The sequence below is a fragment of the Hyperolius riggenbachi genome, chromosome 9, assembly GCF_040937935.1.
Source record: "Hyperolius riggenbachi isolate aHypRig1 chromosome 9, aHypRig1.pri, whole genome shotgun sequence".
NCBI classification, from domain to species: Eukaryota; Metazoa; Chordata; class Amphibia; order Anura; family Hyperoliidae; genus Hyperolius; species Hyperolius riggenbachi.
Window position 1 is genome coordinate 93,215,699 of NC_090654.1, and position 7,876 is coordinate 93,223,574.

At 44.3% G+C, this 7,876-nt stretch overlaps 1 protein-coding gene across 2 annotated transcripts in view; it reads right to left on the reverse strand.

Annotated features, from left to right (window-relative positions):
• The window catches only part of SV2A (synaptic vesicle glycoprotein 2A), a 241,764-nt gene extending 234,308 nt beyond the window's left edge, over window positions 1-7,456 (reverse strand). For both annotated transcript variants that reach the window (XM_068253195.1, XM_068253194.1), the window contains exon 1: window positions 7,301-7,456. The gene's annotated coding sequence lies outside the window, so the exon portion shown is untranslated. The remainder of the gene's footprint in view (window positions 1-7,300) is intronic.
• Window positions 7,457-7,876: the final 420 nt, after the last annotated feature.

The window sequence follows — 7,876 nt, forward strand, 5'->3', positions numbered from 1 at the left end:
AGTATTTCTGCAAGACAACAGATTTTCTCTCTTTATATAAATTTGCACTGAAAATGAGCCTTAAGGTGGCCACACACCATACAATTTTTTAAATATCTGTTCAATTTAAGAATTGCAATACATTTTTCTGACTGATTGTAACATTTAAAAAATATGACCAATGTACCACACACGTATGTTCAATTTTTCTCCCAATTATGATAAAAATGATTGGAAACTCAGACAAAATTGCTAGTGTGTGTATATTAATAAATTGACAATCCAACACACACCATACAATCTTTAAAAAGATTGAAGAAAAATATCTGGCATTCCGGATCGGTTAAAATCGAAGAAAACGGGAATTCCAATCGGATTTTTCAGTCGAATGAAAAAAATGCTTTCGACTTTTTCGGGAGATCCGATCGTTTTTATCGAATTACCGTAAAATCGGATCATTTTATTGTATCGTGTGTGGCCACCTTTAGGCCGGGTTCACACTTGGATAAGTTTGACAGCCGTCAACAGTTTTTTGGACATCCCAGACATACTTCCTCTATTTTCTATGGTGCTGCTGTGGGAACACAATAGGCACATGATTTCACTGCACTCCACTGTAAACCTACCTTCAGGGACAAATGTATTTTCTCAAAAAGGTTTAAATGACTTGTGTAAAAATGCCACCATCCTTGACTTAGCAATGTGAGGTTATTTGACACCCCAGCAGTACTGCTCACCTCAGGGCTTTCTCTGAGGTAAATATACTTGTTACTCCTCTTGAAATCTGTTCCTTATTTGATGAAATAAAGGGGGATCACCTAATACCCTTTTTAAAAAGAGTTTGGTTGTGTGGTGAAGTCTAAAATCCAATTGCCATCATACTGCATTTTGTTTCATTGTGCCGCTACAAAAGAATAAACTGTGCTTGCATGAACATGCAATGATTGTGGGATAACCGTTGATCCTCTTAGTTGGAACTGCACAGCAACCGGTTGTTACTTACATATACCACAAGGCCTTGTTTGGTTTGCGCCTGGTGGTGGGAACAATATAACAGCCATTTATGTTAAGTGGCAGTACAGGATTTGTATAGGAATTTGCTGGACGATACTTGTTTGCAATTACGGTACTTCACCAGGGTTGTATGCATGTAATTAGGAGAACATACTCTCAGTATTGGTATTAATGTGTTTTAAACAGGGGTGATAATTCATGTCACTTATTCAGGTGTCATTTAATACATTTGTATTTTTTCAAGCACATGATTCAGTATTTTTGAGACCTGTTTTTGAGCTAGCTCATAACATTGATACTGCTCCCAGCAATGGTGAGTGCTTTTTTTTTTTGAATGGTGGCTGCTTCTTTCTATTGTATTGCAATGATAACGGTAGCATTCTCCAGCAGCACCTCACCCATCAGCCGTTGCTAGGTGACTGCTTCCTGTTGGATAAAACATCTTCTAATCTTTTGGTCAATTTGTCCCTGATAGCACTGAGCCTATGGTGACTGAAGACCATCCACAAGAAAATAGTCATCTCTAGCGATGGAGAAAAGTTCTCTTGACACGCAGATTTGCACTCATGCAGGGAGGGTAGAAAGTTAAGTCAGTCGCGGCCTCTGGCTGCCCGGTAATTAACTAGTTCCTGATGACCATAACCTCCAAACCCTTCCTGATAAAACTATTCTCCACTTACCCTGTCCCCTAATAATGACCTTCCTAAACAATGCCTAACCCTAACAGATAGTCACCTTCTGTTGTCTTCACTCCAGGCACTGGTCTCAACCACCTAGGGCAGAAATCTTCATAGTTTTTGCCTTAGCAATATAACAGCCAAGTGGCAGCACTCTAACCAATCCTCATGAGTGACAACTTCTCCTAGCTGACAACCTCCCTAGTCCTGGCATCAGCTGTATAGTAGTCAAGCACTGGCACTCAAATGAATAGCTCTGAAACAAACGTGTCTCTCTTCACTAATCCCTACAAGAATCTAGAACTGTTAACTATTATTTTAAATACAGTAGAGTCCAGATTATCCAGAACTCAGCTAACCAGAATTCTCAACCAACCAGCACAAATCACCAGCAGTACTCACAGTGGTGAAGGCCAACTTCTTAGGCCCCTTTTACACTTAATCAGTTGGTATGCGTTAGTGTGCGTCAGTATGCGCTAGTACGCGTTAATGTGCGTCGGTACGCGTTTTTCCAGAGCAGTGCATTGGGAATTCAGTTAAAACGCGTTAAAGGGAGGGTTCAGGGAGGGGAGTGAAAAAATAAAAATCTATTTCCACTTACCTGGGGCTTCCTCCAGCCCGTGGCAGGCAGGAGGTGCCCTTGCCGCCGCTCCGCAGGCTCCCAGTGGTCTCCGGTGGCCGACCCGATCTGGCCAGGCCGGCTGCCAGGTCAGGCTCTTCTGCGCTCCAAGGCCCGGCACTTCTGCGTCCCAGGCGGGCGCGCTGACGTCATCGGACATCCTCCGGGCTGTACTGCGCAGGCGCAGTAGTTCTGTACAGCCCGGAGGACGTCCGATGACGTCAGCGCGCCCGCGTGGGACGCAGAAGTGCCGGGCCTTGGAGCGCAGAAGAGCCCGACTTGGCAGCCGGCCTGGCTAGGTCGGGTCGGCCACCGGAGACCACCGGGAGCCTGCGGAGTGGCGGCGAGGGCACCTCCTGCCTGCCACGGGCCGGAGGAAGCCCCAGGTAAGTGGAAATTGATTTTTATTTTTTCACTCCCCTCCCTGAACCTTCCCTTTAAGTGTGAAAGGTGCCATAGGAAAACATGGGACTTACTTTGAAAATCAGTTTTCTTTCCGTTTTAACTGAGAGTAAAAGGACCCCTAGGCTGTGTTTGGGCTCTGCTGTGCTTAAACACTGGGTTCCACAGCTCCCCCAAGGTTAATATACTTTCAATTACTGTATTTTAACATTTAATACAGAGTTCATGGTATGTATATAGAGTGGGGTATAGTATTGTATTAGCTAGACCTATTTTTATCATTCAAGCAACCAGAAAGCACAGTTATCCGGTATCACCAGCCAATGTCGAGATAACCGAGACTCTACTATAGTTGTGGAAATCTTTAAAGGACAACTGAAGTGAGAATAATATGGAGGCTGCCATATGTATTTCCTTCTAAAAAAAAATACCAGTTCCCTGGCAGCCCTGCTGGTCTATTTAGCTGCAGTAGTTTCTGAACCATACTAGAAACAAGCATGCACCTAATCTTGTCAGATCTGACAATAATGTCAGAAACACCTGATCTGTATATGTTTGTTCAGGGTCTCTGGCTAAAAGTATTAAAGGCAGAGGATCAGCAGGATAGCCAGGCAACTGGTATTGTTTAAAAGGAGATAAATATGGCAGCCTCCATACCTCTCTTGTTACAGTGATCCTACCATTTAAGGACCAGGCCATTTCTCCCAGATCTGTGCTGCGTGGGCTCTCCAGCCCACAGCACAGATCAGGAATCAGCCAGGACGATCAGATTTCCCCCCTTTTTTCCCCACTAGGGGGATGTCCTGCTGGGGGGGTCTGATCGCCGCCGGCTAATTTTGCCTTTCGGGGGGGGGGCTCCTCAAAGCCCCCCTCCGCAGCAATTTTCGGCCTGCCTGTCCTTCCCTACCTTCCGATCTCCTTTACGGTGCTGCTGCACAGCAGCGCTGTATGATGTAAACAGCAGGGATTTCTTCCCCGCGTGTTTACATTTAGCCTGCGAGCCGCGATCGGAGGCTCGCAGGCTGTTCACGGAGACACCCTCCTTGAACTGACATGGAACGAGCGGCCTTTTCTATGGGAAACCACTTGCGACCTGCTAACGCCTATCGGCGTTAGGCGGTCGTTAAGTGTTTAATGTCAGACTGAAGACTGCAATTTTTGGTGAGCTGAGTTGTTTGGACAACTGTAACAAGATGGATATGGAGACTGCCATATTTATCTCCTTTTAAACAATACCAGTTGCCTGGCTATCCTGCTGATCCTCTGCCTGTCCGATCTGACAAGATTAGCTGCCTGCTTGTTTCTGGTATGATTCAGATACTACTGCAGCTAAATTAACCTGCAGGGCTGACAGGCAACTGGTATTTTTTAAAAGGAAATACATATGGCAGCCTCCATATTCTTCTAACTTCAGTTGTCCTTTAAGTGCCTCAGGTTAAATTCAATTCTATTTTCATTTTTACACAATTGTATGAAGCTTGAAATTGGATCAACCTAATGCAACAGCTAGTAATTTTGATTGCCACATAAGTCACTGTCACCCAGTTGCATACTAGTGGAAATAAAAAGAGTGTGAAATTGTCATTGCATTACTCCTCCCTAGCACCTCCTGGAAAGGAACTCTTATTCACTGCGAGAAACTCACTTCTGTGGTGTTTTTTGAACAGGCCCAGATTACCCACAAAGCAACTGAGGGAGCTTTGTGGAACTGTCCATGGAAAGCCAAGGCAGGGCTGGCGGACTGCAAGGAGCCGAACAGTCTGAGAAGAGTTAGCTCACCTCACCTATCCACCATTCAGCAATGTGATCTTCCTTCATCCTCCTCAGTGTCTCCGTCTCCATAGCTCCAGCAGCGTCTTACATCATTAGACTATTTTATCTTGGGTTAATATGGCTACTTATTTTTTTATCTGGGGAATTTGCCTACTTTATACCTTTATCTGGAGGCACACGGCTACTTAGATGTTGTATCTGGAGGCACACGGCTACTTAGATGTTGTATCTGGAGGCACACTTATTTTTTGTACATAGGGGGCACCTGGCTATTTAATTATTTTATCTTCTTCAGGCACATGGCTACTTACGGTAATTATTTTATCTGGAGGCATGTGACTTTTTATGTACAGTATATGTTTTATGTTTGATGAGACACCACTATTGCATGATATGAGCTGTACGATTAAAGAGTTATTATGGAGGACCTTTGATTTGGGTCCCTCTTGCTTGCATATAATTGGTGATGGGAACGATGTGTTCTTGAGATCTGGCACATGGATTATTATTGATGAGACTATATTATTTTACCGGATTGGCAGATGGACAATTTTAGTTTTGGCTGCTGGACTTACATATCTGTCATCTGATTGGAACTTCACTGATCTTTTATACTGAAGACATGCCAAAAGTAATCAACGGTAGCCAGAGAATCTCTTCAAGGGTTCAGACGAGGGGCATTACCGATTAGGTAGCAATTAGGGGCTGATTTAGTATAACGCAATTATAAGTACACCCATCCTTTAAGGCCAGTCCTGAGAAGGTGCTGATGCAGGCTAGGTATTTCTGCTGGGTTATTTTTTGGAGGACACTGCTGCTAGTCCAGTGGGTAATCCTCGCTCTGTGCTCTGGGCAGTGGCTGGAAGGGGGAACTGGTTAAGGGCTCTGCCTCTGACACCCATGACCAGGGTGACACACGCTGCCAGTCCAATGGGTAAACCTTGCTCTGTGCTCTGGGCAGTGGCTGGATGGTGTATTGGTTAAGGGCTCTGCCTCTGACACACGTGACCAGGGTTTGAATCTTCCTATTCAGTAAGCCAGTATCTATTCAGTAAGGACACCTTGGCCAAGACTCTCTAACACTGCTACTGCCTACAGAGCACACCCTAATGGCTGCAGCTCTGGCACTTTGAGTCTGCCAGGAGAAAAGCGCAATATAAATGTTTTTTGTCTTGTCTTGCTTCAGCAGAGGACATGTGAAAGCCCAAATCATTCTATTTAATCAGCTGCTACCTTTCGCATTGCTTTTATCTTTGCAAAGATAAAATCTGCATTTTGATTGGTTAGCCCCCACACAGGTTGTTAAAACATTTTCAGAGCAGGGTATATAATCTGCACGCCTGACCCCTTTGCCAGCCTGTTCTCCAAGCTAGGGGGATGCCTTGTATCTGAGCAACCCAAACAGACTCAGCTGACAAATCGGTGCAATCAGAGGTCCTCACAGCTGCGCTCAGCCTTCAAACCAAATTATAAGTCATGCACGACGCCCGCTCATCCCTCTCCTGCACTTCCTCCTCCAGTCAGTCTCTGCCTGTCGTGGCTGAAATCATTCAGGCATCAAATAGGGAAACAAGGGCTGAAGCACGCCTCGCAAAATGAATTCACAATAATGCTGTACATGTCTCCAGAGGCCAGGAACGCTAACATATATATTCACCACACAGACAAAAGGATACATACACACAACTGTGACACACATTCAGCTAAAGACTCGGTTGCTTTGGCATCACTGCGTATTTCACCAATTACGCCAACTGACCTTTGCGTTTATTATTACCATCATTTTTTTTTCTTATGCCTGCAGAAGGCTGTCATTATAAACATGTTGTGATAACTTGTACCTTGCCCCAGGCTCTGAGAGCGTATCTGCTCTGCAGCATGAGGCAAGCCAGTGAGGTTTGTCTATTCCCTCAGCGAGCCACACAGCATGCCATTTGCTATAAGCGTAGTGGAGACTGGAAAAAAAAACACACTACACCTATACTATTAAGTATTGGAAAAGTCAAGGTCACTTTCAGCTGTGGAGTATAGCAGGAACTCTGTGGGCTGCACAGTATCAATAGGCACCACTAAGATGGATCTACTGCACTGGGAAATGCCTGAGGCAAACAGCACAAGGTTAACCCCTGCATGGATGGTACAAAGATAATTGGCTTGTGCTATGATGGATGCATATTTCTCTACCTAGCTAATATATGCATATATATATATATATATATATATATATATATATATATATATATATATATATATATATATTGCACCTGTACACATCTGATGCATTTTCGTCCAAAGTAACTAATATTTGCACAGAAACATACATTATTATCTATTTATCTCACAACCTCTTTCTCTCGATGGGTGTAGCGAATCTGCTATCATGTACATATTTTACACACACAATGCGTGTCACATCTTAATTAGATATGCAAAAGTTACCCAATTTACATGCAAATTGCTTTAGAATCGCAAATCCATTTCATCACCATGCATTAAAATATGAATTTCGAATTCCTACTGAAACATCACACAGAATCCAGTTCAAATATATTCCTACAAGACTCCTAACAAAAATTCCAAGGTCATAGTATATTTCACCAGCAAGAGAGCAGGCTGGTCTTCCTCTTCGGAGAGAAAGGCAGGGGTACATTCTGGCCAATACAATCCTACAGCATGGAGTGACACCTGTCACTTATATCCATTAAAAATGTAGGTAGGTAGACAAAAAGGTCCAAGGATCTCTAGGACAAAATGGCCACAATACCTTGAAGGAGTGATTGTAGTTTACAGGAAATAGTAAGAAAGTGGAAGGATGGTGAAAGGGTTTGGGCTTTACCTGATGTGCAGCATGCCAGGAGGAGTTCGGCGGTGGGTGTGGGTGCCAGGGATGCTGTGCGGAAGGATGCTGGGATGAGGATGCTGAGGCTCTGGGTACCAGATGCAGAGCAGAGGAGAGCCTCTTCCTGCCCTCAGAACAGAGCATCGGGTGAAACCATTCACAGCTGAAAAATAGGGGGAAGGGCAAAGAGGAGGAAGATGCACGACTGAACAGAATCTCTCTGGAGGAAAGTAAAAGCTGGTTATGATTTTCTCCTCTTCCTACATGACACTTCATATGAGGGATAGCTGTTAACCTCTGCCTAGGTACTGCATATGGGCGATGGCATTGGCTGGCTCACCCTCCTGCGCTCTCTGGTGCCAAGCCTAATGTGGCTCATTGAAATGCACTGAACGAGCTGAACCTGACAAATTGTGTGTTATTATTAGGTGGCTTCAGCTGACAGAGAGAAATGGGTGCAGGAAGGATACAGGGTGGAGAGTAGGGGAGGATGGGAGAGATCAGCAAGTCAAAGGTGACAAGATCTCTTGCTGCAATCTACATAGAACATGACTACATTATATGCACTCTGTG